Raw genomic sequence first — 13,151 nt, forward strand, 5'->3', positions numbered from 1 at the left:
TTTTTTAGGACTTATCTCGTTCCTGATTTATATCTATCGCATGCATGTTGGGAGCAAAGCATGAGTTTGTTTAAATTGTTCAAAGGTTTCAAAAATGCGACTGTTGAGTTATCGGGTGTTTATTATTGCACACCTGTTCGTGTTTTAGAGCATTGCATGTATATATCACTTGGTTTTAAGACGGCTATGAAAAATTCCGTTACAAATCCTGAGTTGATGTGTGTTTTATATTATATGATTGACAAATGGCTTAAGTATTTCAGTGAGATTCCAACGGTGTTTTTGATTGCAAAGGTTTTGGATCCGAAATGGAAATTAGTCGGTACCTTGAAGATTTTAGAATTTTATTACAACAATTTGAGTTCTATTGATCTTCAACCACTTCGGGATTTGCAATCCGAAGTCAATGAGGACAACAACATACGTTTGTCCGAAACATTCCAAATAAACCTCCCCAATCTCTCCGTCATCAAACATGCATTTGAGTTTGAGTTGCGAACTCTCTTTGCCGAATACGAAGCCAAGTACAACAGTACCCACCAAGTGAGACAACGACCCACCCCTCATCAACAACACAGTTTTGGGTTCTTTCAAGTTGATGACGCCGACGCACAATCCCAATTGGCCGACCTATACGGTTACACCACCACCAGCAGTTCGTCGGCAAGGAGTACGGTAAGTGAGTTAGATTTATATTTTGACTCACGCTTTTCTTTGAATGAAGATGAAGGTCCAGTTCCCAACCAAATCGACGTCCTCGATTGGTGGGGAACACATGAGAAAGATTTTCCCATCCTTGCATCAATGGCCAAGGAGATTTTTTCAATTCCGGCTTCCACTGTCGCCGTCGAGTCCGCTTTTAGTGTTGGAGGCAACGTCTTGGACGATAGAAGAAGTAGACTATCCGAACAAAATATGGAAGCCACCATGTTACTTGACGATTGGTGTTCGGCTGACATTAGAGACCTAGAGCTAGATTGGAACACCCAAGTACAAACCGACCAAGACTACTACCCCGACGAAGAAGAAGAACAACAACAATGAGGTGGAGTGGGAGGTCTACCGCCGATTGCCGAATAGGTAAGTAAGGTAAGAGAACTACGTGGACTTTGATTCCTTAATATAATTGAGCATTAAGGATACGTAGGCAACCCAACTTAAATAAGTTGGGCTCAAGTCCTTTTCCTTTATTTCTTTTTTTTTCAATTGTTTCAACTTTAAAATATACAAATACAATTATATAATTGTATTTGTATATACTCTAATCGATGAAGAAGACTTCTCTATAAGACTAAATCCGGGAGACTTTTGACAATTCTACCATGATTGTTGATGGTTAAATTAAACTCAACAATTAAGGTTGAATTGCTAAAGGTATCCTCAATTCAGTTATGTAGAAACATCTCCTTCGCCGACTAAGAGTATATATATAATATATTATACTATCTATTTGCATTTATAATTTATTATTTTTTATTTCAAGATTTTTTTATTTAAATTGTTATACAAGCTAACAAGCATGTATTATGTTATGTATTAAGTCTTTTGACTCTTTTATAATTTCAATTTTCAACATTTGTATTTGTAATATCAACATATCGTTCAAATTTGTATAATTGTATGATTGTAATTTGTAATCATTGTATCAATAAAATTCCAATTTCCAACTCCAATGTCGACTTCTACTCTATTTGTCAATTGTCATTTTCATTATATTTATTTATTCGATAGTAATTAGTAAGTAAAACACTACAACTATAAGGTGTAATTTGTAATTAGCACTATAAATGAATAAATTTAAAAAAATAAAAAATAAAAACCGAACTTGAACCGGCGAACCGGCCCGGAACCGGACCGTAACCGTCTGAAAACCGCCGGTCTTGAACCGGCTACGAACCTTGAATGAACCAGTTCATGAACCGGGACCGCTGGAAGCTAGGCGGGCCGGTTCAGGTTCGGGATTTTTTTGAACCTGAACCGCCGGTTCGGAACCGGGAATCGGCGGTTCTTGAACCGTGGTGACGTCTACTCACATGTTTATTGTGCATGCACACACGTATATACATCTATTACTTTAACTAATCCCTTGTAATAAATTTCTTTTTTCTGTTACCTCACTTATTATTTTTATTCCAATGACAACAAAATATGCCATTGCAAAGAAATGGAGTAGTAGATATGTAAAAGTATGCATATTTTGGTTCTGGGATATCACAAATTCTATGGAGGCCATATACAAAATGTTGTAATTATCGCTTTATATTTTGGAGTTTTTGGTTTTACAGTTCAATTACTCCCTCCGTCCCTAAAAATTTGTCACCTATTTCCATTTTTGTTCGTCCATAAAAATTTGTCACCTTTCACTTTTACCATTTTTGGTAATGGACCCCACATTCCACTTACTCATTCTCACTCACATTTTATTATACAACTAATATATAAAAGTAGGGTCCACATGCCTTTAACTATTTCAACCCATTTTCTATTACATTTCTTAAAACTCGTGCCGGATCAAATGGTGACAAATTATAGGGGACAGGGGGAGTATCACTTAAGAAGATCAGACAGGCATCCAAATACAAAAGATAACTAAACATTTACTAGCTATGCATGCAAGTTTCTAAGGCATTGAAAGCACATTAACCATATCATACAACGAGTACATAGGCGATGCTTAAGTTAAACTAGATTTTAACAAATGAAATCACAACTCAAACAATTAAATATTCATCAATCATCATAAATCATGTAAACACACTTACAAGAAGTTCACATAACCATGAAGACGAAACTTGATTATTTAATTTAGCATCTAATATAAATAAGAATTTAAATTCTTCCTTCATATAAACAAGATTATCTAGACATAAAGTCTAATATTAAATAATCATACATTATTAATTAAAACTATGTATCTTGATTATTGCTACCTTTTAATACACTTAGGATTTACTTGGATAGAAATAATCCATTATAATCCTAATATAATGTCTAGGTGTTTATCATAAAAGATTAGTCAAGTCTTCAATTTAATAAGATAATGTCCACATGGATATATAAATCCGCATTTATCCAATTAAGACTAAATCCATTTAAAAAACACCAATTAAATTCATGAATTAAAATACTCATAGCTTTCATAAAATCACATGATAAGAAGAAATTTATTACATCTTTAATTTATAATGATGTTCTCTAGATGAAACAAGATGCATCTTTATCAAAGATTAAAGACAAAATTCAACTTATAAATAATTAAGGTTTTTAATAGGAAATTAATGCTATATGAATTTCTCATACCTTTAATTGAAATTTGATTTTCTTTACATGAAATAAATTCACCTTCATCAAAATTAAAGATAAAATTCAAATTTTAAATCTAGGAATTGAATTCCAATTAAAATCCAATCAATTATTTGAAACTTTAATAATTTAGGATTTTAGTAGCATGTCAATGCCAAATGAATTTCTCACATCTTTAAATTAAATTGATGTTCTCTAGATGGATTAAAATTCACCTTCATCAAATTAAAGACAGAATTCAAATGTTAATCTTGGAATTGAATTCTAATTAAAATCCATCCAATTATTAATATTTAATTTTCAAAATTTAAAGGCCTTTAAATAATCGAAAAACTTATGTCTTTTGCCATTGTATATTTCTAGGAAATAAATCCATCAACCACCAAATAAAACAAAGACAATTTAAATTAAGCCTTAAAATAAAACATGAAAGCATATTAGTTAGAAACAATATTCCTTTCAAATTCCATCCAATTATAGAAATGCCAAAAATTAGATCAATCAAATATTGAATTTCCTTGTGTTAATTATTTTGACTTTACTAAGATGGAATATATACATCTAAATCAGCTAATTAACAAATTAAATCAATTATTGAGCTAATTATTCCAATTGGAAGCTTGATTAATCAAATTATTCATATTCCAATTTACAAGTCAATTAAAACTTTTAGGTTTAGGTTTTCAAACCTAAATATATATTACTTGTGCATTAAGAAATGAGTTGAAAATGAACACGAGACGACGAGCCCAAAACCCTAATTAGGGTTTGGGCCGCCACCCCACAGCCGAGGCGAGGCTGCTGCCCTTGTTTGCACGGCCGCCGGCTCGCTCCCACTGCGGTAGACGCCTGCCCTCCATCGCCTGGAACACATCTACTGCCCCAACCAAAGTCAGGGCTGCCGCTGCCACAAGCCGGCAATATGCACGTTGCAGATCGAAGACGACGTTGAGCTGATCGCTGCTGCTGTCACACGACTGTGCTGCTGCTGTCCGGCGCTGCTGTCCGAAGATGAAGCACTCGTTTCCAGAGCTGCTGTCCGTTGCCTACCGCCTGCGCTGCTGTCCGCTGATTTCTCCAACCAGCCGAGACCGCCGCTGCCTCTTCTCACTGGATCTGGATCTCGGATCCCCGATGAAGACAACCCGGAACATGAACACACCTAGGGCTTAATCCTTGTGTTCCTTTGTTCGTTTTCGATTTAATTAACTTGATTCATCGCGGTCGCTTCGCTTGACCGCGAGCTTAAATCTTAATTAATCGTTTCACAATTGTAACAATCTTTTATGTTCATGTCAAAATATGCAAATTTAAATTCCAAGCTTTTTAGCAATTTAAATTGTTCTAGCATATTAAAACATAAATCTATAGATCTATGAATACTTTATCTTAGATCTAGAATATTCATGTGAAAAACTTGAATAAAATTCAAGATTCATAATATTCTTTTATAGATCCAAGTATTCAATTATGGATCATCTTATTTCTTGATTCAAACACATATGTTCACTTAAACACATACATATATGCATTAATTCTAAATATTCAATCATCGATCTAGATATTTTGTAGATCTAATACATCATGGATCTAAAATATTTTGTAGATTTTAGGATTAAATCCAATAATCTAAATATTTAATTTACACTAAATTTTTGAAAAAATTAACATATAAATAACATATAACATGTAATTGCATGATTTTCGAAAAACCCAAGCTTTCTTTTTTTACACTAAATTTTTGAAAAATTCAATTAATCAAGTACATAATCAGAGCCTAAAAAATTGGCTCTGATACCAATTGTTGGGGTTACCGCAACGAAAGACACGGAAAAATAAACTAGATCTATAGAAAATACATCAAAAACACACATTAACATGTTGTTTGATGTAGATTTGATTGTTACCTCTTTATCCATTGAAGGATTGTCGTTGCTAGCTGCATCTCCGGGTAATCATTGGTTTCTTGACCACAAATCTTCAATTCTATTCTCACGTCTTTGATTATTCATCCGGGTGGGCGGATCTTGAAGAATCAATAATAGTGATATGAGATCTAGGGAGACCGATACAAAACACAAGATTGTCTTCTCCTAATCCTATGAATTAGGATAGAACAAGAACAAAATCCAAAACCCTACCCTAGGGCAAGGGCACGAAAACCGATGATAGAGGGAGAGAGAGAAGGCTGGCGACGCCGCGGCTAGGGTTTGGGGAGAAGTGAGTTGTGTATTGTGTTCTAGGTTTCCAGATCTATTCACTATTTATAAGGTGGACATGTTGGGCTAGAATGAGGATCCATGGAATGATTAGATGTTGGACTAGCTCATTAGACAATAAATATATTAAATCAATTAACCCATGATATTATATTATCTAATGGAATATTATTTTATTCCACTAAAGAAAAATATTGAACTTCCATCTATATCACCAAATTACGAAGAACTTGGGTTTAGGTTTATTTTATACACCCTCTGTCCCCTATAATTTGTCACCATTTGACCCGGCACGAGTTTTAAGAAATGTAATAGAAAGTGGGTTGAAAAAGTTAGTGGCATGTGGGTCCTACTTTTATATATTAGTTTTATAATAAAATGTGAGTGTGAATGAATTGGTGGAATATGAGGTCCACTACCAAAAATGGTAAAAGTGAAAGGTGACAAATTTTAAGGGACAGACGAAAAAGGAAATATGTGACAAATTTTCAGGACGGAGGGAGTAATATTTCTTGCATTTAAGATTATCTTAATCCATTGATTTAATTATTTGTTTGTTACGTGACTTGAATTAAATTTATTCTCCAAAGCGTTTTTCTAGTTTGAAACCTTATTTATTCATGGAATCAATTCCAACTGCGCATTTTTCTGGATAATAAATTCTTTTTTCAAACACCTCTTGAGGATAAAATCATACCACATTAATGGGCACGTGAATTCTACGAAATAATATTCTAATATTTTTATGTTATTCGACTACCACCCAAGATACCATGATTGAGTTGCAAAAAACTCTCACATATTGATAAGTCAAAGTGCGTCTGAATAAATAAACAATATCAATATTATTTGCATAGACTAAGAAATGCTAATTTTCTAAAATATAAATGAGTCTCATTCCATTAGAGAAAAAGAAGTTCTTAAAATAGAAGAGCGGTCGGCTACACTCCCTTAAATTTCAGCATCAGCTTCTTTAAATTTCTGGTTCCATCACTGGGGAAAGGGCACTGTTGCTGCATGCTCTAAAGCTAAATTCTTGGAGCAAATAGATACTTATGCAGCAGGTATCTCCGTTTCTTGGTGTAGTTTCTTTTCATTTTATTGTTTAAATCTACTTATTTTCAGTGTGAGTTTTGCTTTAGTTTTTGTGTACGCTGTTCAAAAGTGTTCTTTTGGAATGTCCCTTGTATAACTAAATTGTTCCCTTGTGCGAATAGTTTGACAATTAATCCTTCCGTCCCATAATCGGAGTCACTTTTGTTGTTGGCACGGATTTTAAGAAAAGTAAAGAATATTGGGTTGGAAAAGTTAGTGGAATATGTGGCTCACTTTTTTATATTGGTTTTATTATAAAATGTGCGTGAAGTGAGTTAGTGGAATGTGAGACCTACTTACTATTTATAGCAAAAAATGAATGGGACTGATCGAAATGACAAAATGTAACTCTTATTATGAGACAGAGAGACTAATTCTTATGTGGTGATGGTCTTTAGTTTATAGGTTTGAATTCCTCTTAAAAAGATGCAGTTGGAGCAAAGTGGACTTACAATGAAACCTTATCCACTTCCATGAATCAATAATCATGCGTTAACAAATATAAATAGAAAATAAAGTAAGAAAATTAAGCCAATTTCTCATTAAATTCTAGTTTTGCATCCTAACTTTAAAATCTGTTTACTCCCTATGTATAAAAAAAGGACATTTAGAATGACAAGGGAATTAATACACAATTGGTAAAGTAAGAGAAAATATGAGAATGATATTTAAAATAGTGTTACTGGATAGTGGAATCCACATTATTATTAGTGATTAATGGTGAGTCTTAGTTGTATAAGATGTAAATAAATTGATGTGTATGGGTATTGAGTTTGAGAGAACTCTCCATAAATGAAAATGACATATTTTATGGGATGGACGGAAAAGGAAAATGTCCTTATTTTTATGGAACGGATGTAGTACTCCCTCCGTCCGAGATTAGGAGTCTCACTTCGCTTTTACTATAAATTGTAATAAGCCTCATATTCCACTAACTTATTCCACTTGCATTTCATTTAAAACTAGTATATATAAATAGGACTCATATTCCACAAACTTTTTTTCACCCACTTTTGTTAACACTAGTGTCAACACCCGTGCTATGCACGGGACATAAGATTTTAAAAATATGTGTAAATAAAGATAAAATAATGTGACGTCCGATGAAAAAGAGATTAGAAGTAAAAATAAATAGATAAATAGATAAGAATATAAACAATATGCAAAAAAAAGGCAAAAAAAATAATAACAGGCTAAATAGAAAAAGACAAACAACTCAACAAAATATTATATACAAAACAGTAATAGTTCATAAATTTTGAAAAACCTCTTTGTAAACAACATTAACAGTCAAATCACCCCTACTATCATCATCCTCGTCTTTACAGACCAAAATCTTCAGACCTGCGCGACTCGTGACTCGAGATATAGCAACATACAACTGTCCATGACTGAATACTGGTTTTCGTAGGAATAACCCAACATGAGCCAAAGATTGACCTTGACTTTTGTTAATGGTCATTGCATACGACACAGCCACAGGAAATTGCCGTCGTTGTAATTTGAACGGCAACCTTGGATCAGAAGGAATTAAAGACATCCGAGGGATCAGAACTTTATGCCCAACATTATGGCCAGCCAATACTTGAGCCTCCAAAACATAATCACCTAATCGTGTAATTAGCAATCTTGTGCCATTACATAATCCATTTGAGTGATCTATATTCCTTAGGAGCATGACAGGAGTACCAACTTTCAACAACAATTCATGATTAGGTGTACCTGAACACTTCAAGTTGTTCAAAAACTCAACTGAATGTATTGCAGCTAAACCATCCGATGTCGAATCTGAGTTAGCAATACTATCAGAGCTCAAATAAAGACGACCTTCAGACTGATCCAACGACATCATGAACTGATTAACCTCGTCAACAATCTCCAACGTAGGAGCAAGTATAGCACGATCACGCAAACAACCGCTCAACTCTTCATGATTCATATAAGATGGATATATCTTGGAAACAATTGTTTTCAAAGGATCACCAGAATTAGACAAAACAATGTCAAAAGGAAGACCAATAGTCACTTCACCGTCATTTGGACCACCAAGAACACCATCTCCTATTGAAGCAACCCAAGAAGAAAATTCCTTCAAACGTTCTGCTTCATCACATGATGCAGCACTCAACAGTCTCATATTTTTCGTAAGCCTCAAAACCGTACAATACTTCCAAAGGTAAGAAGAGTTGATAACAGCATTCACAACATCTTGCCTACTACCCTTTGGAACAACAGGCAAGATTTGCCTAAAGTCACCACCAAAAACAATAGTTTTGCCACCAAATGGTTTCTGCATACTACCCTCATCACATACACGCATGATATCTCTAAAAGTCCTGTCGACAGCTTCAATGGCATGTTTATGAACCATCGGAGCTTCATCTCATATGATAAGCTTAGCTCTAACAATGAGTTCAGCAAGCGCACTCCCAGGTTTTATGTTGCACATCGAATCTTCATCAACATTGATGGGAATCTTAAAGCGAGAATGAGCTGTTCTACCTCTAGGCAACAACAAAGAAGCTATGCCACTGGATGCCACGTTTAAAACAATTTCACCCCTAGAACGAATCCCGGCTGACAAAGACCTCCATATGAAAGTTTTACCAGTACCTCCATAACCATAGACAAAAAACATCCCTCCAACATTTAAGTTAACGGATGACATAATAGTATCATGAACATAAAGTTGTTCATCAGTAAACTTAGAAAGAAAGTCCAAATGTTCTCTTCCCAAAGCTTCACGATCATAACACAACTCATCGCAAATCAATCTATTTTCAAACGTTTCAAAAAACTCAGATTTCGGATAAGGCATACCCTGGAAATCACGCAAACTTTTTCCAACTTTTTGCAACAATTTCTCAATCTCTGCCAAAGCAAAATTTTGGACATCATCGTCGCTCAACAACAACCCTACAATAAAAGTAATTTATTATTATACTAAACAAAATTATTTAAAATAGAATAAATTAGAAAAAGTGAAAATATTTATACAAAAATTACCTGGAAGACTTCTCAATTTTCTTTGATTATACAAAACATCTTCAGATAAATACTTCCAACAACTTCGCCAAACAAAATCCGGTCTAGAAATAGATTCTGAAGTCAACAAAGTAACAAATAGCAATCTTATGGAATGAGCAGAAGACCAAAATGATGCCTCAACAATGCCATCAACATATTCCTTATCATCATCCAACAATCCTAAAGCAAAACAGGCATCTCGGAATGTATCATATTGAACTCCATTTACACATCTAATGTCTTCATATGATGTAGCTCCTCTAACAATGTTCAACAAACATCTCAAATAATAGATATCACCAGAACCAGGAGGAACATAAAACAACCTTCCAATGGAGAAACGTTGCTTTCTAGGTTGCCAATGATCTGTTTTCCAGACAAATTTGGTAGGAAATTCACCATAGATCACGACCCTCGGAATAAATCTTATTTGCATCCATCCAGCCCAAAAACTTACTCTGATGAATTGTATTCCGGTTCAAAACATTATCTAATCGTTCTCTCTCATAAAAAATAACGCTCTGCTCATTAGGAAGGTGAAAACTTAGTCTTTCAACAGATGGATCCTTATACTGAACTTCAAAGCCCAAAATTCTCCAAGCAGCTTCACATGACGAAATATATCTGCAATCATAGTACAAACTAATTTCGTCCTGTACTTGATCAGAACCATTTGGGCTAGACTGGAAAAAAGATGTAGTCACGCGATCATGACCTTTATTTATGTACTTAAACAAATATTTGATGGATCGCGATTGATTGCACCACTCGACATTTACGTGACCACCATATTTCAGAAGTAGTGCACGATTGTGTGGAACAACGTATCTATTATCCAAGGGCACCCCATCTTTCATAATAACACGACCACTGTCTCTACGTCTGTAAACAGGATAACCTTCATCATCAAACGTTGTGGCACGCACAAATTTTTTCGGAAAGTATTTCGAACATCTTCCATTTCGCATGCAAGGAGAAGATTTTCGAACAACTCCACATGGACCATGCACCATATACTCTTGCACATTCTTAAAATATTCCGGATCAGATACTGGATCAGGAATCTCAGCCGAAATAATCTCATCAATACGTTGAGGCCGAGGTTGTTTATCCTCATTGCTTAAAAAAAGCAAAATGTGCGAATGAGGCAAACCACGCTTCTGAAACTCAATTGTATACACCACTGCAAAAATGTTAAACAAAACATTTATCAAAATCCTAAAATATAAACTTAAAATATTAACCTAAAAAATATTCAATAAATGTTATCAAACCTGCTTTTACAACTCCGAAAATTTTTCTGGTTTTAAGATCTCTTACAAAACTATCCAACTTTACTTTAAAAATCCTACACACAATATCAGGACGATCATCTGATTTTAAGCCCCGGGCAGAAAGAAATCTAACAATCTCTGGCCACTTTGGATTACACGTAAAGGTAATAAACAAAGATGGGTAACCAACCCATCTACATATGGCCATGGCATCTTGGTAATTCTGAATCATATATCTTACACCACCCACAAAACTGGATGGCAAAATGATTCATTTGCCATGTATAGAACCATCTGTATCACCTCGAAGTACAGCCTCTGCCAAACCACTATACATTTCAGCACGCAATTTTTTCTGTTGTGTTCTGTCAAACAATAAACGTCCAGTCTCAACCATGGTATAAGCATCAACAACAAATTGTTGGAATAACCGTCGACCGTACAAAATAATAGAACACTCATGCAGCCTATCATGCAATCGGTATGAAAAAAACTCTTTCGGGCTAACTCTCTTTCTATTGCCCGAAGAAGCGCCAGATCCTGATAAACCAATCTTTTCACTATATTGATCCTCGCCGTAAGCAAAAAGCAGAGGATACTGTAGTGCGAGATAAGAAGGATGCAATTCATCAATACGCTGCAATCGACCAGATCTTTTTTCAACAATAATATCCCTATCACCCAAGGCTTCATCAAAATCACCAACCACAAGAACAGCAATCTCAGAAACAGTGGGTAGGTTATAAGTCCTACCATCCCTACCTCTCTTGCCAAGCAACCTTAAACTCACATTCGGAAGATTTTCTTGATTAATTTTTTCCTTTACCATTCGGAACGTTTTGACTAAAACATTTTCTTCATCCAACATTTTTTTGCAAATCAAACACTATTTCCGTATGGAGACTGTTGGCATCATCATTCACCCTAAAAAATTATATTCATATCAAAACAAATGTAAAGAAATTTAAAAAATATAATCTATACAATTTTTTTAAGCAAAAGAATAACAATACCTCACAGCCTTTATTCTATTGTTTATCTCATTTTCCGTATCATAAATATACAGCTGAGCAAACTTCGGGTCGCAGCCAACTTCTGGCAATAAACTACCCATTAAATGGTAGTTTTGCCCATGCAGCCGAAATACAGGTAGAGAATTACCAGTATTCACGCTATTATTGACTTTACCACCTGATGAAGTAAATCCAAACATCGAATTGTATGACCGAATATTTTTCAAATAGTGAGCACTCTTCGAGTTATTAGAGAACATCAACAGAGACAATGCTTGAGGCGGAGGTAACATGTTAGGAATCTTGATATTCCCATTCATACAACAACCAGAATATCTTGGATTATGCACATTACTTGGTTTGCCAACACGTTCCTCAAACCAAAAAAAAAGCACCACAATGCGAACAATTACATACAGCATCGCCAATATCCCAATATTCTACAAAATAAAATTTCTTCCATAAATAAAATAGAAATATATTAAAAAGATGGAAATAAAGAGAATTTACAAATTATTTTCATTAATAAAACCATCGACGATCAATATAATTAAAATTTCAAACGTTACAAATTTTATACCTCCAACATGATTTACGATAGACGAACAAACGATACTTTCAGATCTCGGGATCAAAGAAGCCTGATCAACAACACCACTGGTAGCTATAGAACTTTGAATAGATTCACCAACATTGACTACAAACAAATAGTGAAAACAAAAAAACCATGATTAACAACCTTGTAACAACGTAATGTACATAATTAAATTTATGATGGACTAAATTAACATAAAATTAATAAAAATAACAAAACGAATAATTTCCAAAAAAAAAAAAAAAAAAACTAAAATTATACAACCATTTAGATGACAAAGTAAACCACTCTAAAAATCTAAAAAATTCGTGCACAAATACTATAATATCGAAAAAATATTAAACAATTTTAAATCTGCTTATAATACGAATAACACTAACATTTTATAATGTAACAAAACTGATATCCAAATAATTCCCAAAAAAAACATTAAACAAACGATTACAACACAACAAATTGTCGTATATACTTAATACCAACGAAACAAAAGAATATTTATTTCTCGTTATATATTTTGTCATTATAAAAAAAAACAGCACATAATAAAAATAAGAAGCCCATTAGATATAACTCTACAACTCAATCAAACTAAAAGAAATCACAGCCCAATCATTAACAGAGAAAG

At 34.1% G+C, this 13,151-nt stretch overlaps 1 pseudogene; it reads right to left on the reverse strand.

Moving 5' to 3' along the window:
• Positions 1-7,866: 7,866 nt before the first annotated feature.
• On the reverse strand, positions 7,867-12,692 carry LOC125196075 (uncharacterized; annotated as a pseudogene).
• Between the last annotated feature and the right edge of the window lie 459 nt (positions 12,693-13,151).

Source organism: Salvia hispanica, chromosome 2, assembly GCF_029641045.1.
Source record: "Salvia hispanica isolate PSC_SH4W2 chromosome 2, Shi_PSC_v1, whole genome shotgun sequence".
NCBI lineage: Eukaryota > Viridiplantae > Streptophyta > Magnoliopsida > Lamiales > Lamiaceae > Salvia > Salvia hispanica.